Below are 26,086 nucleotides of genomic sequence, written 5' to 3' on the forward strand. Positions count from 1 at the left end.
AGCTCCCTGGATGACAAAAGAGATAGAGAGTAAGATGAAGCGGAAAAATGGGTGTATGACAGATGTCAGGTTGATAACACAAGTGAGAACCAGGCAGAATATAGAAAGTTCAGAGGGGAAGTGAATAAGAGGGGTAAAGAGAAAGTGAGAATAGACTGGTGGCCAATATAAAAGGGAATCCAAAAGTCTTCTACAGACATGTAAACAGTAAATAGGTTGTAAAAGGAGGGGTGGGGCCGATCAGGGACCAAAAAATCTACTCATGGAGGCAGAGGGCATGGCCGAGGTAGTAAATGAGTATTTTGCATCTGTCTTTACCAAGGAAGAAGATGCTGCCACAGTCTCAGTAAAGGATGGTATTGCTGAGATACTGGATAGGCTAAAAATTGATAAAGAAGAGGTACTAGGAAGGCTAGCTATACTTAAAGTAGATAAGTCACCCAGTCCGGATGGGATGCATCCTAGGTTGCTGATGGAAGCAAGGGTGGAAATTGCGGAGGTACTGGTCATAATCTTCCAAACATCTTTAGATACGGGGGTGGTGCCAGAGGACTGGAGAATTGCAAATGTTACATCCTTGTTCAAAAAAGGGTGTAAGGATAAACCCAGCAACTATAGGCCAGTCAGTTTAACCTCAGGGGAAACTTTTAGAAATGATAATCCGGGACAGAATTAGCAGTCACTTGGACAAGTGTGGATTGATTAGGGAAAGCCAGCACGAATTTGTTAAAGGCAAATCGTGTTTAACTAACTTAATAGAGTTTTTTGATGAGGTAACCGAGAGGGTAGATGAGGGCAATGCATTTGATGTGGTGTATGTGGACTTTCAAAAGGCGTTTAAGTGCTGCAAGGTAGGCTTGTCATCAAGATTGCGGCCCATGGAATAAAGGGGGCAGTAGCAACATGGATACAATATTGGCTAAGTGACAGGAAACAGAGAGTAGAGATGAACGGTTGTTTTTCGGACTGGATGCAGGTGTACAATGGTGTTCCCCAGGGGACGGTGCTGGGACCACTTCTTTTCTTGTTATATATTAATGACTTGGACTTGTACAGGGCACAGTTTCAAAATTTGCAGATGACACAAAACTTGGAAGGGTAGTGAACAGAGGTTGATAGACTTCAAGAGGATATAGGCAGGTTGGTGGCATGGGTGGACACGTGGGAGATGAAATTTAATGCAAAAAAATGCGAAGTGATACATTTTGGTAGGAAGAACGAGGAGAGGCAATATAAGCTGGAGGGCACAACTCTAAAAGGCGTACAGGAACAGAGAGCTTTTGGGGTAATATGTGCACAAATCATTGATGGTGGCAAGGCATGTTGAGAAAGTGGTTAAAAAAGCATACGGGATCCTGGGCTTTATAAATAGAGGCATAGAGTACAAAAGTAAGGAGGTTATGTTGAACCTTTATAAAACACTGGTTCAGCCACAACTGGAGTATTGTGTCCAGTTCTGGGCCCTGCACTTTAGGAAAGATGTGAAGGTCTTCGAGAGGGTGCAGAAGAGATTTACTAGAATGATTCCATGGATGAGGTACTTTAGTTGTGTGGATAGTCTGGAGAAGCTGGGGTTGTTCTCCTTGGAACAGAGAAGTTTGCGATGAGATTTCATAGAGATATTCAAAATCATGAAGTGTCTAGACAGAGTAGATAGAGAGAAACTGTTCCCATTGGCGGAAGGGTCAAGAATCAAAGGGCATAGATTTAAGGTGATTGGCAAAAGAACCAAAGGTGACATCAGGAAAAACCATTTTACACAGCGAGCAAGTGACAGGAAACAGAGAGTAGAGATGAACGGTTGTTTATCGGACTGGATGCAGGTGTACAATGGTGTTCCCCAGGGGTCGGTGCTGGGACCACTACTTTTCTTGTTATATATTAATGACTTGGACTTGGGTGTACAGGGCACAATTAGGTTAGGATCTGGAATGCACTACCCGAAGGGGTGGTTGAAGGCAGATTCAATCATGGCCTTCAAAAGGGAATTGGATAAGTACTTGAAGGGAAAAAAATTGCAGGGCGACAGGGATAGGGCAGGGGAGTGGGACTAGCTGGATTGCTCTTGCATAGAGATGGCGCAGACTCGATGGGCCGAATGGCCTCCTTCTGTGCTGTTACCTTTCTATGATTCTATGAATAGGATAGCAGTGAGTGACTGAGCTCAGTGGGCATTTTTATACAATCTGAGGCAGCCACTGACTTTTTTAAATGCTCATGTGCGTGTACTTTAACCCTTACGGGGAGCGGGCAGGAAATTGGACATGAATTTAGATTTGAGGTTAGGATCAGATCAGCCATGATCTTATTAAATGGCGGAGCAGGCTCGAAGGGCCGATTGGCCTACTCCTGCTCCTATTTCTTATGTTCTTATGTTCTTATCAAGCATAGTAAAGTACTTACAGGCACCATTTAATTTTCTTCCAATATATCTACAAGAAGTGGTGAGCCATTTCTGTGTGACAGATCAGAGTGTTCTGTGAACAATAGAGCGCAGGTCTAAGCACCCAGTCCTAATGGCAGAACATGGGTTTCTATGAATGGATCAGAACATCCAAGTAATAAGAGCAAAATGTGTGACTAGCAGAAGTTACCACTGAGGGTTTTTTCCTTTCCACTGGTTTCTGCTTATTTTTGGTCTCCTGGTGTCAACTAATGCCAAAAAAGCATTCAAAGTAACTAATTTAGACATTTCTCCTGTGTCTGAGCAGCATGATTATATAATTACAACATCACTTTTGCAAAAGAGCATGAGGTAGCTGAGCTGTGTGGAAAAACAAACTTGTCTTTGTGTTGTTATGTTTTTTTCCCACATTCAGGTATTTCTCTGCCACTAACTGCGGTGAATCGACCACAAGTGAATCACTATTGCACAAGAATTACCAAAGGGGTGATATTTAAGCACTAGATTCAATGTTGCCTTAATCCATCATCTCATATTTCTCTTATCATTACCATTATTAGTTATAGACCTATACTTCACCCCAGTATAATATAGTTCAAAATGCTACATACACAGCCCAAGTTTGGAAGGACAAAATTTATGGATGCTTTTCACCATTCAAGTACATACAGTGCAAACATTTTTACAGCTTGTAACTTAATTTATGAAATTGCATATTTCCACCAGCGCAGTCATAAAGCAGAAGAAACTGTAGAATCATTTATTTAAAATCTCTACCCAACAACTGATCTCTTTGAATTCAACTCAAGCAGAAATGAGCAAATTCAACAGAGAATTGTAATTGCTGACAAAGATCAGGCAGAGAAGCACAAATGAAATCACAGCAGACACCTAACATGGCCGTACAAATGGCATGTTGCTCAGAGCTGATATAATGTTAGGCAGCAAGTCAGAGGCATCTAATGAGGTTGAAAAAGAAAGTCATGTTTCAGGCTTGGGGAAAAAATAAATGAAATTAGCGTCACAAGGGGAGAGCTCCACCAATCCATAAAGTATCTGTGGCCTGTACATAGCGTGATTGCAGACAGAGCCAAGAAGCTAACTGTCCATAATCAAAAAGGTTGTTAAAGCAGTGATCGCTAGTGATAAATCACGAGATCAAGAGCCCTCATCCATAAGTATCTTGTGATTTCTGTAATAAGTGGGCCACATGTTAGGGGTCTACTTGGCTAAGGACTAGCATGCAAAATGGGTCTGGCACAGAGAGCAAAGGAGACTGACATAGATGGCGTAGATTTTGCAAACCATTTTCAACCCCAGAGATCTTTGGTAATTCTAAGTTGCTGTTGTGGCATACCTGTTTTGCTTAAGGATGATACTAATCCTTACATTGTGTATACAACCCATCAAGTTACATTACCAAAACTGCCCAAAGTAAAAGGGGAACTAAAAAGAATGTAATGACCTGGAACTATTAAAGAATATATTGAACCTATGGAATGGTGCATGTTAAGTGCACCAATTGTAAAAAAAAGAATGGAAAGTCTGGATCTGTGTAAGTCCGTAAAGGTTGAGCGAAGCCATGGAATAGGAAAGACTGGAGAAGACTGCCTCCAAATTGGCTGAAACACATATTTTTCATCACTGGGTTTTTCAGCTGGGTTTCAGCAGCTACCATTGTATCCTCACAGTGCCCTGCTCACAGCTTTCATTACCCCATTGGTAGGTTTCGTTGCCACCCAGCCCCATTTGGAATTATATCAATGCTAAAAATATTTCAGCGCAAATGACTGAACTCTTCAAGAGTCTGCAGGGGCCTTTAGTTATTATGGATGACAGAGTCAGATACAGCCCATAATGTACACCCATGCAAAGTGGATGTGTAGACATAGTCCAATGCTGTTAATTTCTTCTTAGAAAGAAATCTGTTTAAACACCATGCCAAGCCTCTGCCTGGTCGTACGATGCTGCTCAGACTAAGATTATCAATCATCTCAAAAACAAGACTTTGATTTAGATTAAAACCATTGGGGGTTAAATTGGATAGCCCCCGAAAGCTGGTATGGGGACCATCGTACGCGATTAAGCCGCGCCCATTCATTACGCTGCAGGCAGCATGTTAAATTCGTGCTGCCTGCTGTTTTAAATGATTGCTGCATGCAGCCAGTGCTACCTACGCTGATCATTGGCTGCACGCATCATCAGGGGGCCCGATATTGCGAGTGGTTAGTGCTACTTAAAGGCATCCTGCAGCTCTTAAGGGGGAGGTGCACTGTGGCTGTAAGAAGTGATGGAAGTCAATTGTGAACTGAATCAATGCTGCAATACATTGAAGAATGGCTGAAAATGCGAGAGAGCATGCACCAGGTTCTCTGATTAATGCAGTGGAGGCCTTGGTGCAAGAGGTGGAGAGAAGGAGGAACATCCTGTATCCGCAATGGGGTAGGAGGTCCTCCAGACATATGCTCAGGAGGCAGTGGGAGGAAGTAGCAGAGGAGGTCAATACCAGGAGCATAGCTCCAAGAACATGGATGCAGGGCAGGAAGAAGTTCGGTGATCTGACATGAGTTGTCAAGGTGAGGGAGTTCAATTTTCAAATGGCATATCCTACCAACTGCATCACCAGCCTCATCCACTGTTCAATTCACTACACCTCCATCTCCCACCTACCAACAATCTCTATCAATCAGTACTCAACCCTTCTATTCATATGGTTTACCTCACCCTCACACACTTGGCACTGTTGCAAGACTCACACCCACAACTTATAGCTGACATACACACTGGCGGCTGTTCCGCCATGATAGGCCCATCACCCAAACATACTGCAGGACATTCACTGACACACTTTCCTATTTCTTGCAGATGAAATTGGCGCATAACAGGAGGCAGCAACGAACAACTGGAGGAGGACAAGCATGTCTACACGTTTTAACCTCCATGGAGGAGGCAGTGCTAGCCATCATGGCAAGGGCCATCGATGAGGCCACGACCACTGGCGGCGCTGGAGGGATCAATGATGAGGGTCTCTGCATACCTAATCCTCCTTCTCTCTTCCCACTTCTCCATCATCCCACAACCTTTTCTGACTCACGTGCTGCAGATGGTGTAAGCACGCACTTCTTACTTTCTCCTCTCCCCCCACCACAACCCAACCCGAGTCTCTGTCATTTTAGATACCCAAGAACTGGAACCTTCCCAGTCAGAGGAGGCAGAGGAAGAACTCAGTGATGAAGAAGAGACACCGTCACTCAGTCTTACACTCACATCCAACAGCTCAGACTGCTGAGCGTACTTTAGAGGCTAGAACAGAGGAGGGATCTGTACATGGTGAGACAACAGGCACAAGTGCGCAGGAGCGGGGGGGAAGGATGCCGTAGGTGTCAGCTCGCCGGAGGGCGAGGTCGCATACTAGTTCTGCTGCAGAGCAGTCAGATGAGGACTTCGATAGGCCAGGCTATATAAGGCTGATGGACGGACACAGCCAAATGCTTGATGCACTGGAAAGCCTGCCAGAAAACTTGCGCACAATGTCAAGAGGCATGGAAGAATCCAGCTCCAACTTGGCACAGGGCTTTGCGCAGAGCTTGGAACCCATCCTTTCCCACATGGAACGGGTGGTCACCTCCATCAGAGCACCTGTGGAACCCACCATGATACAGCGTCTGAAAACTGATGTCACAGCTTCCATCAAAGGTCAGAGTGCTGCCATCGTGGCTCTGGATGCCACTGTTGAAAGGGGCTTTCAGGGCATCACAGCAGTCCAGCAATCTGTTCGCCAACAAATCACCAGAATTGCTGAGATGCTGCCATGGGAGAGTGGCAGTGGCTCCATGGAGCATGAACCTGCTGTCCTCTCTCAGGATGACAGCATTCCTGCTCCCACCGCTGCCACTCTGGCAGTGGCCTTGCTGTTGCCTGTCATCCAGCCAGCCCAGACTACTGCAGTCCAGGTCGAGATGGTGCTCTCCTCAATTGAAGGTCAGCAGCCTTCCACCTCCCACGCTCCAGCCACTGGAGAAGCACCTCATAGGGGCAATGGGAAAGATAAAGGCACATGAAAGACAGGCACTAAGGGAATGCACAGGGTGAATAGTGTCATCTTGTTTGCATAATTTCATGTGTTAATTTATAAATGTGGATTTGAATTTGCATTTGGTGGTGGTTTTTATTTCTGCGATGAGCTGAGGGAGGAACCAATGTGTAATCATAAGGAGGACAATTTGATGGTCACGTGAAAGAGGTCACGTGTAAGGAGTGGTGGGACTGTTAGTGAAGTGTGCGCGCGCATCTTGGACCCCTTTTTCAGGACTTAGTTGTCCGCGTAGCATCCAAGAAACAGGCGCTACATGTCCCAATTTCGTAACTTTAACAGCTCGCAGATACTACAAGGTCATTTTTTAAAAATCAAACAGATGTGACAAAAATTGCCAATCAAAAATTGTGCATTTCACATAAGTTTGGCAAGTCAATGAAAACTTAATAAGTTTGTTTCAATGACGCAGGTAGCAAATCTGGTTGACCTGGACAACCCTGGCACAAAGCTGCAGCATGCAAATGTTGGGATCAAGGCAGTATGTGTGCCAAAATTGACAAGGTCCTACATCTCAGTAATTTCAATGGAAGATGGAACTTCTTTAAGTTTACTCATTGCTCTTTATGGTTTGAACCCCTGCTAGCAAGAGGACAGAATGTTCATGCAGCAAATAATATGGATAAAGGAACAATTAGAGATACACATAAATAATGCATTCCTGGTCAGCAGTGCTGATATGCAATTTCCCATTTCTCTTCTGACTAAGCAAGGATTCAGTAGGGCAGATAGAAAGAAGCTATTTCCTCTGGTGGGAGGAGTCCAGAACAAGGGGGCATAACCTTAAAATTAGAGCCAGGCCATTCAGGGGTGATGTCAGGAAGCACTTCTTCACACAAAGGGTAGTGAAAATCTGGAACTCTCTCCCCGCAAAAAGCTGTTTAGGTTAGGTCAAGAAAGTTTCAAAACTGAGATTGATAGATTTTTGTTAGACAAGGTTATTAAGGGTTACGGAACCAAGGCGGGGCGGTGGGGATGGGGGGGGGTTGTAAATGGAGTTAAGATACAGATCAGCCATGATCTAACAGGCTCAAGGGGCTGAATGGCCTACTCCTGTTCCTATGTTCCTAACTCCTAGTGCCAGGCCCAATATGGGACAGGAGCTTGTCTGCATAATTTTAACTATACTGTATGTACCAACCATAGGAAATACTGAGTAGCCAGTGTTCAGGCAAAGTGGCAGGTGTAAAATCCACTGTCTTCTGATCCTGCACTTTATGTTTGATAACATAGGCAAAGATTCTTTTTGCTTATAATGATCATACATTTCCCTCCATTACTTCTGACAAGGAATGCTGGAAAAATTTAAAGGAACGAGCCAATCTCCTGCGGTGTTGGTTGTTAAGAATGAGTGCAGTATTTAGGTCAAGCAGGGTTGTGAGGGAATAATTGGACCAAGGATGGGGAATGGGAAAGGGAGGGGTGGTGACAGATGGGAGCAGGGAGTGGGGCAAGGGGGAGAGGGAAGAGGAGGGGAGATGAGGAGAGAGGGGCAGAGGAGGGGATGGAGAAGAGGGGAGGAGATACAGGATAGGAAAATGGGCAACAGGGGAAGGGGGAGGGGAGGGAGGCAGGATGAAGAGAAGGAGGCAGGGGGAGAAGGAATGGTAGTGGCTGGAGTTGGTGACTGCTCTCAGTATTGGCCAAGGGTCAGTACATCATTTCATTGGGACGGGGCCTTCTGTTGGAATATCAGTTCAGCAGGAGAAGAGGGGGAGTCATCGGTCCAGTGCTGTGTTGCTGTCGATCCTGAGTGGGGAGGGGGAGCTGCCATGGGAACATATTGGCGAAGCCAAGGCTGGAGGTTTTAAAGTCAATTGCTTGGGAAAACAGTGATCTGAACGAATGTGAAGCCTGAGGATTATTCAGTGAAATGCAAGTGCTTAAAAAGAAAGCTTTGAAAGCATTGGAGGGTGGAGAGTGTTCCAAACAGGTGAAAATGGGAGGTGAGTGGGACAGGTGCAGGTCGGTTGCTTAGCTCTGTTTGGTGGATAGACCAATGACTTTGGTTTTAAATTTGAGAACAGTTGCTACAGCCAGGATGCCTGGAGCAATCAGAAGACCACTTTCATATTTTCAACTATTAGCCCAGTAAAAGCTTTCAGTGGATAAGGGCCAGTTCAGGCTATGAACGCTTTCTGGGACAGAGGAGAGACTGGGTAAGGATCAGGGCGATACCAATGGGATACCATCAACAGGAATGGAGGTGCCTCTGTTGTTGGAAATTCATTCAGACAGCAGGTCAGTCCACTTCAAGATGTCACGTGGAATTGGTTGGTAACGGATTTGTCACTGAGGCAACAATGAGGAGTTATTTCTGAAAATGAGATTCACATTTACATGTTAAGTATTGTACTAATTTATCACATTTCCAGCACCTCTGGCCCTCATACTGAGACCTTCTAATAGGGCTTACACATTCCTGTGCTGCCACCCAGTGTCCTCTGCGGTGGAAGTGCATACTGACTCTCAGGGCTAATTGTAAACAATTTTACAACACCAAGTTATAGTCCAAAAATTTATTTTAAATTCCACAAGCTTTCGGAGGCTTCCTCCTTCCTCAGGTGAATGGTGTGGAAATGAAATTTTCGAATCCTTCGCATTTGAAAATCACAGAACAATGCCTGGTGATTACTGCCCGTTGCCAAGGCAATCACAGTGAGCAGACAGAAAGGTGTCACCGAAAAGGCCACCGAATATACAAACCCCCCAAAAAAAAGAGAGAGAGAAGGAAGATAGTCAATGACCCGTTATATTAAAAACAGATAACATTTGTTCGCTGGTGGGGTTACGTGTAGTGTGACATGAATCCAAGATCCCGGTTGAGGCCGTCCTCATGGGTGCGGAACTTGGCTATCAATTTCTGCTCGACGATTTTGCGTGGTCGTGTGTCTCGAAGGCCGCCTTGGAGTATGCTTACCCGAAAGTCGGTGGCTGAATGTCCATGACTGCCGACAGGGAGAGAACCCTCCTGTTTGGCGATTGTTGCGCGGTGTCCGTTCATCCGTTGTCGCAGCGTCTGCATGGTCTCGCCAATGTACCATGCTCTGGGGCATCCTTTCCTGCAACGTATGAGGTAGACAACGTTGGCCGAGTCACAGGAGTATGAACCGTGCACCTGGTGGGTGGTGTCCTCTCGTGTGATGGTGGTATCTGTGTCGATGATCTGGCATGTCTTGCAGAGGTTACCGTGGCAGGGTTGTGTGGTGTCGTGGACGCTGTTCTCCTGAAAGCTGGGTAATTTGCTGCGAACGATGGTTTGTTTGAGGTTGGGTAGCTGTTTAAAGGCGAGTAGTGGAGGTGTGGGGATGGCCATAGCGAGGTGTTCGTCATCATTGATGACATGTTGAAGGCTGCGGAGAACATGGCGTAGTTTCTCCGCTCCGGGGAAGTACTGGACGACGAAGGGTACTCTGTTGGTTGCGTCCTGTGTTAGTCTTCTGAGGAGGTCTACGCGATTTTTCGCTGTGGCCCGTTGGAACTGTCGATCGTTGAGTCGAGCATCATATCCCGTTCTTACTAGGGCGTCTTTCAGCGTCTGTAGGTGTCCATCGCGTTCCTCCTCGTCTGAGCAGACCCTGTGTATTCGCAGGGCCTGTCCGTAGGGTATGGCCTCTTTGACGTGGTTAGGGTGGAAGCTGGAAAAGTGGAGCATCGTGAGGTTGTCCGTGGGCTTGCGGTAGAGTGAGGTGCTGAGGTGCCCATCTTTGATGGAGATTCGTGTGTCCAAGAAAGAAACTGATTCTGAGGAGTAGTCCATGGTGAGCTTGATGGTGGGATGGAACTTGTTGATGTTATCGTGTAGTCTCTTTAGTGATTCCTCATCGTGGGTCCATAGAAAGAAAATGTCGTCGATGTATCTGGTGTATAGTGTTGGTTGGAGGTCCTGTGCAGTGAAGAAGTTCTGCTCGAACTTGTGCATGAAAATGTTGGTGTATTGGGGTGCGAATTTGGTCCCCATGGCTGTTCCGTGTGTTTGGGTAAAGAACTGGTTATGGAAGGTGAAGACATTGTGATCCAGGATGAAGCGGATGAGTTGTAGGATGGCGTCTGGAGATTGGCTGTTGTTGGTGTTGAGTATTGATGCTGTTGCAGCGATGCCATCATCGTGGGGGATACTGGTGTAGAGTGCCGAGACGTCCATCGTGGTGAGAAGTGTTCCTGGTTCAACAGGTCCGTGGGTACTGAGTTTTTGTAGAAAGTCTGTAGTGTCGCGACAGAAGCTGGGGGTTCCCTGCACGATGGGTTTCAGGATGCCCGAGACGTATCCAGAGAGGTTCTCACACAGGGTTCCGTTGCCTGATACAATAGGACGTCCGGGTGTGTTGGCTTTGTGTATCTTTGGGAGGCAGTAGAAGTCTCCCACGCGGGGAGTACGTGGGATGAGAGTGCGTAGGATGTTTTGAAGGTCTGGATCGAAGGTCTTGATCAGTTTGTTGAGCTGATGGGTGTGTTCTTTGGTCGGGTCTGTGGGTAACCGTCTGTAGTATTCCTGGTTGTCCAGTTGTCGGTATGCTTCTTTGCAATAGTCCGTTCTGTTCTGTATGACGATGGCTCCTCCTTTGTCCGCTGGTTTGATGACGATGTTGCGGTTGGTCTTGAAAGCTTTGATGGCGTTGCGTTGTGCTCGGGTGACATTCTGGACTATCTTCCGAGTGCAGCTGAAGAATCTGGCATAGACGCATTTCCTGACAGCTTGAGCATACATGTCAAGCTGAGGGCAGCGACCCTCTGGAAGAGTCCAGTGAGACTCTTTCCCCTTCGGTTGCTGTACAGCGGATCCCTCTGTCTGCTGTTCCGGATCGTTGATTGTCTCATTGGGTTCGCTGCTGAAATTTTGTGGTTTATGGTAGAATTCCCGGAGCCTCATTCTCCTGATGAATTCCTCTGTGTCTGCCGCGAGACTAGTGGGGCAGAAATTGAGCCACAGGCCACAGCGAAAAATCGCGTAGACCTCCTCAGAAGACTAACACGGGACGCAACCAACAGAGTACCCTTCGTCGTCCAGTACTTCCCCGGAGCGGAGAAACTACGCCATGTTCTCCGCAGCCTTCAACATGTCATCAATGATGACGAACACCTCGCTATGGCCATCCCCACACCTCCACTACTCGCCTTTAAACAGCTAGCCAACCTCAAACAAACCATCGTTCGCAGCAAATTACCCAGCTTTCAGGAGAACAGCGTCCACAACACCACACAACCCTGCCACGGTAACCTCTGCAAGACATGCCAGATCATCGACACAGATACCACCATCACACGAGAGGACACCACCCACCAGGTGCACGGTTCATACTCCTGTGACTCGGCCAACGTTGTCTACCTCATACGTTGCAGGAAAGGATGCCCCAGAGTATGGTACATTGGCGAGACCATGCAGACGCTGCGACAACGGATGAACGGACACCGCGCAACAATCGCCAGACAGGAGGGTTCCCTCCCAGTCGGGGAACACTTCAGCAGTCATGGACATTCAGCCACCGACCTTCGGGTAAGCACACTCCAAGGCGGCCTTCGAGACACACGACAACGCAAAATCGTCGAGCAGAAATTGATAGCCAAGTTCCGCACCCATGAGGACGGCCTCAACCGGGATCTTGGGTTCATGTCACACTACACGTAACCCCACCAGCGAACAAATGTTATCTGTTTTTAATATAACGGGTCATTGACTGTCTTCCTTCTCTCTCTCTCTCTTTTTTTGGGGGGGTTTGTATATTCGGTGGCCTTTTAGGTGACACCTTTCTGTCTGCTCACTGTGATTGCCTTGGCAACGGGCAGTAATCACCAGGCATTGTTCTGTGATTTTCAAATGCGAAGGATTCGAAAATTTCATTTCCACACCATTCACCTGAGGAAGGAGGAAGCCTCCGAAAGCTTGTGGAATTTAAAATAAATTTGTTGGACTATAACTTGGTGTTGTAAAATTGTTTACAATTGTCAACCCTCGTCCATCACCGGCATCTCCACATCTCAGGGCTAAAACACAGTAACAGTAATGGATTCTGCAGCTCGCATTGTGTGACAGAACCTTTAAAATTGTAAAGGCTAATCACACCACCACCTACTGGAGTCACAAGTACTGCAGGTTAATGTTGACACTTTTATAATGGATTTTACTATGGACAGAGCCTGAGATAGGAATTTTCAATGCATTTGGAAATGGAGTGCTGCGTCCCACTCAACATATTTGAAATATAATGTGGGGCAAAAATTTTGCCAGCCTTCAATATTTTAAATGCATTGACACAATAAATGTGGAGGCTGGACTAATGACAGAATGATGCAGCACTCAAAACCACTGCTTGATAGCTGGGGAGGTAGAAGGGCTGCACCATGAAGTGGGTGCAAGGAGGGCTGCCCTGTCTGTCATGCCAAGGTGCCCTCCCCAGAGAACAGGAGTGCAGTCGCGTTCAACGCTGTGTGCAATATCTGCAAGACCTGGGAACAGACGTGGATGAAGATGGCACGCCTGAAGGAAGCTGCCACGGTAAGCTCATCCAATAGTTTCACTTATGTATGCCACAAAGTGTTGCTGGGCAACCAGTGGCGCATTTCGTGGTGGCCTAAGCCAAGCCCTCATACAACCTTCTGACCGTGTGCATCCAAAGGGAACATATTAGCACAGCAACCTACAATTGAAAGCCAGGGCACTCACATCTTCAAGGCTTCACACATAAAAAAATGTTTCCCAACCTAGCTGCATGATAAATGGTCATTTAATGATAGCAAGACAGACTGCAGACGTGGTACATATCGGTCACTGTGAGTGTGCTGCTTCAACTTACAAGATGTTAAGACTAATTCTCTGTTTGTGTGACAAGGTGGCACCTAATACAAGGGATCAGATCCAAAGTGGAGGAAGACTTAGGAATGACACGCTCTGAACTTTACTTGGAGGTGGCTACCATGGACATCCTTGCCCATAACTGCATTAAGAAAGTAAGAGGAGGGACACAGAGGGGGCAACCAGAGAGTGGGGGTAGGAGAGTGCAGCCAGAGATGGCCACAACTACAAAGTGGGAGATAGCATGTCAGTTGGAGAGAGGGATTAGGAAGACTAAAGCAATAATTATTTTAGCTATGAGGAAAGATTGGATAGGCTGGGGTTGTTTTCCTTGGAATAGAGGAGGCAGAGGGGTGATTTAATTGAGGTGTATAAATTATGAGGGGTCTAGATAGAGTGGATAGGAAGGACATATTTTCCTTAGCAGAGAGGTCAATAACCAGGGGGCATAGATTTAAAGTGATTGGTAGATGGATTAGAGGGCAGCTGAGGAAAACGTTTTTTCACCCAGAGGGTGGTGGGGGTCTGGAACTCACTGCCTGAAAGGGTGGTAGGGACAGAAACCCTCAATTTAAAAAGTATCTAGACGTGCATCTGAAGTGCCAGAACCTACATGGCTATGGACTAAGTGCTGGAAAGTGGGATTAGGTGCGGACACGATGGCCGAATGGCCTCCTTCTGTGCCGTAAATTTTCTTTGCGTCTACGATTTTAACGAAGGGGTGGTAAGGCTGGCTCAGATGATATGATAAAGGGTAGAGAGAGGGGGATGAGCTACACTGAAGGATACAGGGGTGAGACAAGACGGCAAAGAGATTTTTAGCAATAAGAGATGGGGGAGGTGATGGGAATGTGTAGATAGCGACAAAAGAAGAGAGAGGGGTGGAAGAGATAGAACACAACGTAGGAACCGTGAACTAGGATGTTAGGAACTAGGGGAGCAGTGCCACGGTATATTGACTCGTTGGTAACAATGATTCTACTCCTTTTCTCACTACATAAACATTCCCACCTTGGTCTGATCAATAAAAGGTAGGAAAATTCAGGAATTATTAGTTGAAAAAAAATATATAATTCATACACTTAACAGCTGCAAAATAAATTAATTCATAAGCCAAGCAGTGTTTGCAAAAGTTAATAAAAATATACTAAACATTTGTTGAGAAAAAAAAACAAACATTAGCAGAGTAGTAAAGCATCTTTCAAAAAAAATCAATAATTGTTTCCTCCTCTTTTTAAATTGGGACTTTAAATAACTTCCCCTAAACTCACTTTCCACTGGAAAGATCAAATTCTAATATGTGGTCTTTTGTAGATTAAATGGCCATTGACTTATGTATTAACATCTGCTAAAATGTGCACCATTAAATGTCACTTCCTCCATCTTTCTAATTGCTTCATAAGAACATAAAATCTTGCCTATCTCTAAATGGTGTCTTGAACTCCTGAACAAGATCATAATAAACATGGTAGCCTATGCTCATGGATGCCAACTTTCTAAAAGTTTTTACTTGAACACCAATAGCCTGGCATGAAATTGAAGTTGTTCATCAGTCAGCCAATGTAAATTATTCTGAAATTCAATGCCAACAAGTTTGAGTACAGAATGTACACAGTATGAGCACATCCATCTGAGATTTAGGATGAGCATGAACACACTAATGCAAGAGCGGACCAAAATTTTATTATGTTAAAAAAGAATCATTCAAGACATGGTGTACCCAAGAATATGATTTACTATCCACAATGTAGAGTGTGGTGTTCAGGTTGTGAAGAAAGCGTGGTTGAATAGCGGTGATTTTTCATGAAACTTAAAAAGAATAGATTATCTGTGTACCTTAAATTAGCAGAGAAAGAAAGGTAAATTAGGTAATCAATAATAGTAAACAAAATCAAGAAACATTAAAAAAATCAGACCAAATAGAGTAAAGGTAATTGATGACAGACAACTGTAGTATAACTTTAAAAACTTGAAGAACATTTGACTAAATGTGTTTCAACACCAAAGTCAGGAGTTAAAGGGTTCATCCCTTGAGAGAAATGAACTAAAATTAGGTCTTGGAGCAAAAATCTGGAACATGAAGGTGTGGAGTGTTAAGTGTTGGGTGTTGAGGTCATTCATACAGGATTACCTAATATGGTCAGCAGAATCAAGAGCCCATTGAGGATTCCCACATGTGGCTAAATCAGGATCTGGTAGAAAGAGTAAGTTGGAGGAGAAAGAGTAATTTACATTGGTAATGTATTAATTTATTTCAATCAAGAAATTAATTACATGAGGCAGTTAATTATGAAATTAGTCAGTGCCGTAACTAATGTGTTAGTTATTTCAATGCAATTGTAATGGAAGTAATGCACTGCCTCAATGGAAACTGAAAATTCTGTTGTATCTCTTTAAAAACATGTTTTGAAATTGACTGTAATTAGATTGTATTGTTAAAAAGAATCACTTTGGGCTTTGTGAGGAAGTAAAACAATACAAAAATCTGCCTAAAGATATGAATTTCGGCATGAAGCAGCAAGCCAATTGCTAAAAGTGCTGCTGATTGCCTATACTTACAAGTTAATTGCATCAGTGATTCCTTCATGTCTGTGAAATGTTTAAATGCATGCAAAACTTGCAGACGACCAGTGGACAGTCTAGGCTATTTAATATGCAAGTCACACCAAAAGTAAGCAAAGCCAACAGACTACTCTTCACACTCTTAAACCTCAATATTACAATTGATTAACAATATAATTGCCTGCCTAGCAGAAGAGAACTTTGTTGATCTTATGAGTTATATTCTGCCGTAGCAACCCAAAGAAGTAATATGTGTGGGATTTCCTGTTTCATTGGTTCGGTTTTTAAGTGGTGTTTACGGTCACAGCTCGACTCGGTGCAGCTGGGGCAGGAATTTCAGGTTCCTTTCATCACATCAGAAAGTTTATAAAAGTCTGATTTCTCCATAAGGTGTATTTATTATTAATTGGAATGTGTAAAAGATATGCTGTGAAGAGACTAGAGAAGCTGGGATTGTTCTCCTTAGAGCAGAGAAGGTTAAGGGGAGATTTAATAGATTATGAGAGGTTTTGATAGAGTAAATAGGGAGAAACTGTTTTTACTGGTAGGAGGGTCAGTAACCAGAGGACACAGATTCAAGATAACTGGCAAAAGGACCAGGGGGGAGAGGAGCAGAATTTTTTTTACGCAGCGAGTTGTTATGTTCTGGAATGCACTGCCTGAAAGAGTGATGGAAGTAGATTCAACAGTAACTTTCAAAAGGGAATTGGATAAATACTTGATGGAGGAAAATTTGCATGGCTACAGGGAAAGAACAGGGGAGTGGGACTAATTGGATAGTTCTTTCAAAGATCCGGCACAGACATGTTTAGCTGAACGGGTCTCCTTCTGTACTGTATGATTCTATGGAATTCTTGTGGACTGATTCCATTTTTATTGTATTCTAAATATCTGCACTGCTAGTCGTCTTCTTCTACGTACTTAAAGGTTCTTGTAAATAAATCCAACTCCTAGTTTTAGTCTGAATGATATGGTTTGAGAGTGCAGTGATTTCCAATTTTTGTAGTGGACAGAAGCATATCATGGATGGGTACATGTGTCTCTGGTGCATTACCCAGCACATGATCCTACGTATGACGTGAAAAAAATTCCAAGTTTCAGGTCATAAGGCATGCAGGTCTGCTTATGGAAACAACCTTTTTGCTGAATACCCAAGCAAAGAGGGTTGGGAAAATATCTTATTTGTAACAATAACCAATTAATATTTATGATGTGGAGATGCCGGTGATGGACTGGGGTGGACAAATGTAAGGAATCTTACAACACCAGGTTATAGTCCAACAAATTTATTTTAAAATCACAAGCTTTCGGAGATTATCTCCTTCGTCAGATGATTGAATGAAAAGGTTCTCAAATCGCATATCTTATACGATGTTGGGACAGCATCACACCAATCAAAAGGTGTCGTTGTTATTCAAACAGGCCAGTCACGGAGAACAGCACGTCCCAGTACACTCGATATACATTGTGTCTTTTACACAGGCAGGCAGAAAGAAACTTAAAATGGCAGAGAGAGAGAGAGAGAGAATTTTAAAAAACATATAAATTTTTTCCCCCTTTTTGCTGGTGGGGTTACGTGTAGCGTGACATGAACCCAAGATCCCGGTTGAGGCCGTCCTCATGGGTGCGGAACTTGGCTATCAACTTCTGCTCGACGATTTTGCGTTGTCGTGTGTCTCGAAGGCCGCCTTGGAGAACGCTTACCCGAAGATCGGTGGCTGAATGTCCTTGACTGCTAAAGTGTTCCCCGACTGGGAGGGAACCCTCCTGTTTGGCGATTGTTGCGCGGTGTCTGTTCATCCGTTGTCGCAGCGTCTGCATGGTCTCGCCAATGTACCATGCTCCGGGGCATCCTTTCCTGCAACGTATGAGGTAAACAACGTTGGCCGAGTCACAGGAGTATGAACCATGTACCTGGTGGGTGGTGTCCTCTCGTGTGATGGTGGTATCCGTGTCGATGATCTGGCATGTCTTGCAGAGGTTGCCGTGGCAGGGTTCTGTGGTGTCGTGGACGCTGTTCTCCTGAAAACTGGGTAACTTGCTGCGAACGATGGTCTGTTTGAGGTTGGGTGGCTGTTTAAAGGCGAGCAGTGGAGGCGTGGGGATGGCCTTAGCGAGGTGTTCGTCGTCATCGATGACATGTTGAAGGCTGCGGAGAACATGGTGTAGTTTCTCCGCTCCAGGGAAGTACTGGACGACGAAGGGTACTCTGTTGGTTGCGTCCCGTGTTTGTCTTCTGAGGAGGTCTATGCGATTCTTCGCTGTGGCCCGTCGGAACTGTCGATCGACAAGTCGAGCGTCATATCCCGTTCTTACGAGGGCGTCTTTCAGCGTCTGTAGGTGTCCATCGCGTTCCTCCTCGTCTGAGCAGATCCTGTGTATTCGTAGGGCCTGTCCATAGGGGATGGCCTCTTTGACGTGGTTGGGGTGGAAGCTGGAAAAGCTGGTGTGATGCTGTCCCAACATCGTATAAGATATGCGATTTGAGAACCTTTTCATTCAATCATCTGACGAAGGAGATAATCTCCGAAAGCTTGTGATTTTAAAATTAATATTTAATTCAGCCAGTGATTCAACTATTTGTGTATTTACTTCTTCACTCACTTTGGATTTGTCAGGTGGTCGATTAAGCATCCATGAAATATAGGGGACGAATTTCAACTGCTGACCGGCCATGTCTCACCTGAAAAACAGGCAGCAGGCCGTTGGAAATCGGGGGAGGGGACCACATCGGCTGCCCCAGAAAATCCCAAGACCCACCAGATGCAATTTTCAGGCGGGCCTGTAAATGGGTAAGCAGCCTGCCCTCCAGTTTCCAGTGGGAGGCTGCCTAAATATGCGTATTGGAGTCCTACGTTGGTAGTAGGGCCCCAGTTGCACACTCCCCACCATTTGCACCAAGCATTGGCTGGCCTAACCAGCAGACCTTAAAGAGACTGCAGAACGTTGCGCAAAAAACGGTCGACGAAATGTTTAATTTTTATGGGGCCCAGATGAACAGGAGTGTTCGTCCTGGGCCTACAAACTCCGGTCTGCTGCCAGCCTATGTGAGGCCCACCTTAGGATCTTCTCCCCACTTCCCCCACCACCTACCCCAGGCCTGACCTGCCGGCCAGCTCAGTGTGAGAGCCGGCAATGCGCCACCCTCCCACAACCGGCGATATGCCACAGGGCACCCATTTGGCACCCGCAGCTTGCCAGCAGCATTTCAATGAGGCCCGAGCTGAAAATGGTTTGGGCACTCCATGACAGCTTTGGGTGGCTGGCGCGGCTGCTCTGTCGACTAAATGGCCATTTAGGGTGGAAGTCGAAGATCACTCCCGTGGTCTTATTAAACACTTGCATTGATACTGTAACTTATTTAGTAGCAAGTGTTAAACATGAATAACTCTAGTTGGCAGAAGTAATGGAGGACACTTGTTAGTGAGCAGGTGCAGAGATCCTGAGGTAAAAGTGTGGACCTCTTAAGATAAACATATTTATCCAATAAAGTGTTGGAATTGAGGGTCCTGATAATAGAGACTACGGGGTAGATTTCCATCTTAACTGCCTGGGTGGTATTCTGGTGGTGCTGATTGCATGCCCTTAATAATAATGGGAATGAAAATCAGGCAGGTTCTACAAAGGACCTGCGATTCACCCCAACAGATTACCACCCAGGCAGTGAAGATGAAAGCCTACCACTATGGTCCTGAAATAAAGTGAAAGAGTCAGACAGCAACAACGGTAGCATCTGACAATGGTCACAGATACCAGAAGAGACAGGTTTTTAAGCATACAAATCAGGACAAGACACAAAAAGAGAAGCCAACTGTTAAGGCTCAGTGATTAAATTATGATGCCTATGAATATAAGAGACTGAACTTTTGCAGAGGCACGCGGCATCACTACATCGTAGAGATATAACACAAATGTAAAGTTCAAATTGATTATTATTTATGTTTTGATGCTATTGCCAGTAATGTACCAATCCACAATCAACCGAGGACTGTATTTTCCTCTTTCAGTGGATTACAAATTAACTGCCCATATCTTGTACAATTTAATGGGGCAATTTTAAAATAGCAGTTGAAAGCCATTTTGCCTGTATTGACTCTGTGGTTTGCAGTTTGCAAACTGGTTCCCAGCTATGATAAAGCTCCTTTGACACTTGTTATCCATTTAATTGCCACTTAACTGGTATAAACAATGAAGTATTTTTTTCATCCAGCTGTGGCGTGCACAACTTGTGAGGGAAATAACCAAATGATGTTACTGTGCATGAAGTGCCAGGGAAATGGGAGAAGAAATAATGGAGGCCCTAGGCATTACACTTCAGGGCTCTAATTAGAGTGGATTTGTGTCAGAGGACTGGAGAGAAGCCAATGTAATACTCATTTTCAAAAAAGGAGATGCAGCTAACCGAGATAATTACAGGCCAGTTAGTTTAACATCTGTGGTAGGGAAAAATTTTGGAATCTTTAATTAAAGATGAAATTACTAAATATTGAGATGAAGAAAAAGTTATTCAAAGTAGCCAACACGGATTTCAGAAAAGAAGGTCATGCTTGAAAAACATGAGGGAGTTCTTTGAGGATGTGACAGATATGGTGAATGAGGAAAATGCAGTGGATTTGGTATACATAGGGCCTGATTTTAGCAGGCCTGCGGGTTTCCGGCGGGTTGGGTTTCAGGAGCGTGGTCAACACGCCCAGTGAAATTAGTGGGTTGCCCGCGCGATCGTGGCAGGCAACACACTAATGGGATTCAATTACCTGCTCCTCCGGGCTCCGCGCTGCTGGTCTGCGCGTCGGGCGGGCTGCGCATGCGCAGTACGATCTGTCAGCTGGAGGCTCTCTAGTTAAAGGGGCAGTCCTCCACTGACAGATGCTGCAACCAATGGAACAAATTACAGCATGGAGCAGCCCAGGGGGAAGGCTGCTCCCAGTTTAATGATGCCTCACCCCAGGTATCATCAGATGGGGTGAGGAGGAGGGTGAGGACAGAGATCTTCCACCCGGCGGGCGGGAGGAAGCGGCCTGCCTCTGCCACCAAGAAGGACTGGCTCGAGGTGGCAGAGGGGGTCACCTGCACCACCAACATATCGCCCACCTGCATACAGTGCAGGAGGCGCTCCAATGACCACAGTAGGTCAGCCACAGTGAGAACACGTAGTCTTTCCCCTACACTCCGTCTGCCACAACACTGCCCCCACCCCACATCTCCTTCGGCACCGCCAACACTACTCTGTCACATCACCCCTCATACCCACTCAAACCTCATCCTCATCTTACCTGCACCTACTCACCTTGCCAGTACTCACCCCGCCACGAACACGCAACCCAATCCTCATACAATCTCATGGCTCTATCCCATTCTCACCCTCTCGTGCATCTCCCTCACGGCCAGCCTCACTCAACCTGCCACCACCTGTGCTGCAGCCACAGGGCATGCATCGCATATGTGCAGTAGGCAGCGTACGGCAAACGTGTCGTGAGCATGAAGGGGATGCACAAGGGTGTTTGAGGGTTTGTCATGGGTGTTACCTATATTGAATTTCGGAGCAACAAACATCATATATTATATTGGCACCACCACTGCCATGTCTCCGCGAATCCTGTCTGTTGTGTGCAATAATGCCCGCTCCTGGGTATCACTATGAGGACCCACCACTGATGCCACCCATTGTGTTACTGCAGAGTAGGTGCAGGTGTATTTGCAGGGCTCTTCCACGCAGACGACTGAGAGACATCGGCGGTGTACCCGGCTGCACCCTGGAAGGATGCGGAGGAGAAGTTCTGGAGGGCAGTGGTGACTTTGGCAGCGACAGGTAAGCAGATGGTGCTGGGGCCAGCCAGGAGCAGCTCGGCATGAAAGAGGCTGCAGATGTCCACGACTACATGTCGAGTGAATCTGCGCCTCCGTGTGCACTGCTGCTCGGAGAGGTCCGGGGAGTTGCGCCTCGGTCTGTGGACCCTGTGGCGAGGGTAGTGCCCTCTGCGACGCGTCTCTCTCTGCGGTTGCCCTCCCTCCTGCTGTGCAGGTGGGTGTGCCACAGGACCGTGTTGGGGGCTCCACGTCTCCGAGGCGGACGGCGTGGACTGCGAGGCTGCTGGGGCTGGTCATGCTGTTCGTCCTCCGAGGATGTCAACGCACCACCCATCTGGCAGGTGTTGGTCTGAGGGGTTGTGCAGGGTAGGTAGGTGGTTCCTCGCACTAGGGCTGCGGTTTCACGTCGGTCTGTCCTCTGGCTTGGCGGGGGGTGGTGGAGGGCAGGGGTTGCCCTACGTGACGCGGTAGCCTCCTGCGTGGGTGAGGGCTCTCCCACCCGCTGTGGAGTGCACCTTGGCAGCTGCCACAGGCTGCTGGCTGGAACACGACCGGTTGAAGGGAGACTGTTTCCCCCAGTGTGTGAAACTCACTGCCTTGAAGCTAAAATCCCACACTTCCTGTTCTGACAGCTGCTTCAGCTCATTTAATGACCTCAACAAGCAAGGTAAGTACACTCAAGTGGAACCCCGCTGGCTTTAATTGCCTGCGGGATTCCCACCAGCGGGGCCTGCGCACGCAGCCCCGCACGTCAGTGCGGCACCCGGAAATGGCCGGGATCTCGGCACGATCCGGTCACGTGACTGGATATCGGGATTTTCGGGGCCCCCCCGCTGGAAACCCGCAGGAAACCCGACGCTAAAATCGAGCCCATAGACTTTCAGAAAGCCTTTGACAAAGTACCACACACGAGACTATTGGAGAAGATTAAGTGATATAAAATTAGTGGAAGGATAGCAAACTGGATTCAAACTGGTTAGAAGGTAATAGAAAGAAAAAAAGACTAGCATTTATGCAGCACCTCCCGTGACCTCAAGACACCCCAAAGCACTTTACAGCCAATCAAGTACTTTTGAAGTGTATTCACTCTTGCAATGTAGGAAATGCGGCAGCCAATTTGAACACAGAAAGGTCTCACAAACGGCAATGGGATAAATGGCCAGATCATCTGTTTCAGTGATCTTGGTTGAGGAAAAATATTGGTCAGTAGGCGTTAAGGCCAATTGCTCAGAGTGATTGGAAGTGGGTAGCGGTGTCTCACAGGTTTCTAGTCTGTACACCAATGATATGGATAACGGGGCTAGAGGGAATGGGATCCAAATTTGCAGAAGATATTAAAATAGGAGACAGTAAATAATTCTGAGGGCCAAAAGAAGCCGTAAAGGGATATTACTAAGATAGTGGAATAGGCAAAAAGGTGGCAGATGGAAATCAATGACAGTAAATGTAAGGTGGTACATTTTGGTTTTTAAAAAAGCAATAGCTATATTTTGAATGGGGGAAAGCTGGGTGATGTGGAAGAGCAGAGGGATTTGGGGGTTCAGATTCACAAGACATTAAAAGCAGCATCTCAAGTGGCTACAGGCATGGTGCCGGAGGACTGGAGGACTGCTAACGTTGTACCGTTGTTTAAAAAGGGAGAAAGGGATAGTCCGAGTAAGTACAGGCCAATCAGCCTAACCTCGGTGGTGGGCAAATTATTGGAAACAATTTTGAGGGACAGTATTAATCATCATTTAGAAAGGCAAGGATTAATCAAGGACAGTGTCTGACTAACTTGATTCAATTTTTTGAGGAGGTAACAAGGAGGGTCGATGAGGGTAACGCATTTGATGTAGTCTACATGGATTTTAGCAAGGCTTTTGTCAAGGTCCCAAATGGCAGATTGGTCAAAAAAGTAAAAGCCAAGGGATCCAAGGGAAAGTGGCAAGTTGGATCCAAAATTGGCTCAGTGGCAGGAAGCAAAGGGTAATGGTCGACGGGTGTTTTTATGACTGAAAGGCTGTTTCCAGTGGGGTTCCACAGGGCTCAGTACTAGGTCCCTTGCTTTTTGTAATATATATCAATGATTTAGACTTAAATGTGGGGGCATTAAGAAGTTTGCGGATGATACAAAAATTGGCCGTGTGGTTGATAGTGAGGAGAAAAGCTGTAGACTGCAGGAAGATATCGATGGACTGGTCATATGGGCAGAAAAGTGGCAAATGGAATTCAATCTGGAGAAGTGTGAGGTAATGAATTTGGAGAGGTCAAACAAGGCAAGGGAATGCACAATAAATGGGAGGATACTGAGAGGTGTAGAGGAACAAAGGGACCTTGGAGTGCATGCCCATAGATCCCTGAAGGTAGCAGGACAGGTAGATAAGGTGGTTAAAAAGGCATACGGGATACTTTCCTTTATTAGCCGAGGTACAGAATATAAAAGCAGGGAAGTTATGCTGGAACTGTATAAAACACTAGTTAGGCCACAGCTTGAGTACTGCGTACAGTTCTGGTCATCACATTACAGGAAAGATGTGATTGCACTAGAGCGGGTACAGAGGAGATTTACGAGGATGTTGCCAGGTCTGGAGAATTTTAGGTAATAGGAAAGATTGGATAGGCTGGGGTTGTTTTCTTTGGAACAGAGGAGGCTGAGGGAAGATTTATGAGGGGCCTAGATAGAGTGGATAGGAAGGACCTATTTCCCTTAGCAGAGGGGTCAATAACCAGAGGGCATAGATTTAAAGTAATTGGTAGAAGGATTAGAGGGGAGTTGAGGAAAAATGTTTTCACAGAGAGTGGCGGGGGTCTGGAACTCACTGCCTGAAAGGGTGGTAGAGGCAGAAACCCTCACTGCATTTAAAAGGTGCTTGGATATGTACTTGAAGTGCCGTGATCTACAAGGCTACGGACCAAGAGCTAGAAAGTGGAATTAGGCAGGATAACTCTTTCTCGGCCGGCATAGACGTGATGGGCCAAATGGCCTCCTTCTTTGCCGTATGATTCTATAATTCTAAGTGGATAAGGCCAAAGAAAAAGTAAATAGAATACTGGGTTTTAAGGCAAGATTTAGAATATAAAAGTTGAAATATAATGATGAATCTATGTAAAACCTTAGTAAGACCACAGTTGGAATACTGCGTGCAGTTTTAGGCTCCACATTATAGGAACGAGGTTGAGGCAAAGAGGGTATAGCGCAGATTCTCTAGGATACTGTGTGGTGTGAGGAAATATAATTATGAAAAAAGATCTGAAAAATTAGGGCTGTTTTGATTAGAACAGAGGAGATTATGGGGTGGTTTGAAAGAGGTGTTTCAAATTATATAAGATTAAATATGAGAGATTTAGGAAAGAGCATAGAAGGAACTTTTACACACAGGGTTGTGAGGCCGTGGAATGCACTACCAGAATTAGTGATTGAAGCAGAGATCATGTCATCATTTAAGGATAAGTTAGATAGGAGGTTGAAGGAAAAGGGAATAAAGGAATATAGGAAAAGGGCAGGAAAATAGGTTTAGGAATAAAACAGAAAATGCTGGAAACACTTGTCCGGTTATTAGTAGCTTTCATGGTCATGTTTTCCCCAACCTGTTATTTTCTGCAGTGATAGACCACCTTAATTGATAGACAAATTATTTCTTTGATGTCATTAATTTAGTTCCCTTTTTAGTGCTGCATGACACAGGACCTCAAATAATATGAATTTTGTGTAATACTGAATAAGGAATTACAGGAAGAAAAAAAACTATCTAACTGACAGAGAACCTACTTTCTGCTGCTACTAGTCTACAAAGAAGTACCATGTAGAACAGCTTGGGACTCCTTTATGGTTAGTTCCTTGGTGAGCCCAACATTTATAGTTTGAAAGGGGCATGACATTATCGGGTCCCGGCCTGTCTCTATTCCCGTCGTGTTTCCAGGCTACATATTTTCTCAGGTTCAGCATCATCGGACTTCACATCCCCGATGATTCAGAGTGCACCTTTTTCTGCTTGACATCTAGATAACGAGAGCCAGGGATCGTAACAGAGAACTCTTGTTGCTGTTGAAATGTATCACATGCCACCACATAATTCTCCTCTCTTTGAAAGCAGTTTTATTTATGTACAAACAGACGAATGAACAATAAACAGTGTAACACCGTGAAATGTATATTACTCTACTCAATACATAAGCCATAATGTCTCGCTCTCTAAGCTCAGGCTTTGAAATATAGACTTAATTTTATTTTGTAGTGCTAGGAACAGCATGTAAGGGGTTAACAACAAAATAATTTTTCAACTAAAAGCCATCAGATCAGACCACACAGTTTGGGTCCCTAACTGAAGTCATGGCTCAGCGGTAGCGCTCTTGCCTCTGAGTTAAAAGGTTGTGGGTTCAAGTTCCACTTGAGCACAAAATCCAGGCTGACACTTCAATGCAGTACTGAGGGAGTGCTGCACTGTAG

General features: G+C 45.6%; 1 protein-coding gene across 1 annotated transcript in view; it reads right to left on the reverse strand.

Annotated features, from left to right (window-relative positions):
- The window catches only part of grin3a (glutamate receptor, ionotropic, N-methyl-D-aspartate 3A), a 158,597-nt gene that overhangs the window by 118,844 nt on the left and 13,667 nt on the right, over window positions 1-26,086 (reverse strand). The window lies entirely within an intron of this gene.

Source organism: Heptranchias perlo, chromosome 4, assembly GCF_035084215.1.
Source record: "Heptranchias perlo isolate sHepPer1 chromosome 4, sHepPer1.hap1, whole genome shotgun sequence".
In the NCBI taxonomy this organism is placed as follows: Eukaryota; Metazoa; Chordata; class Chondrichthyes; order Hexanchiformes; family Hexanchidae; genus Heptranchias; species Heptranchias perlo.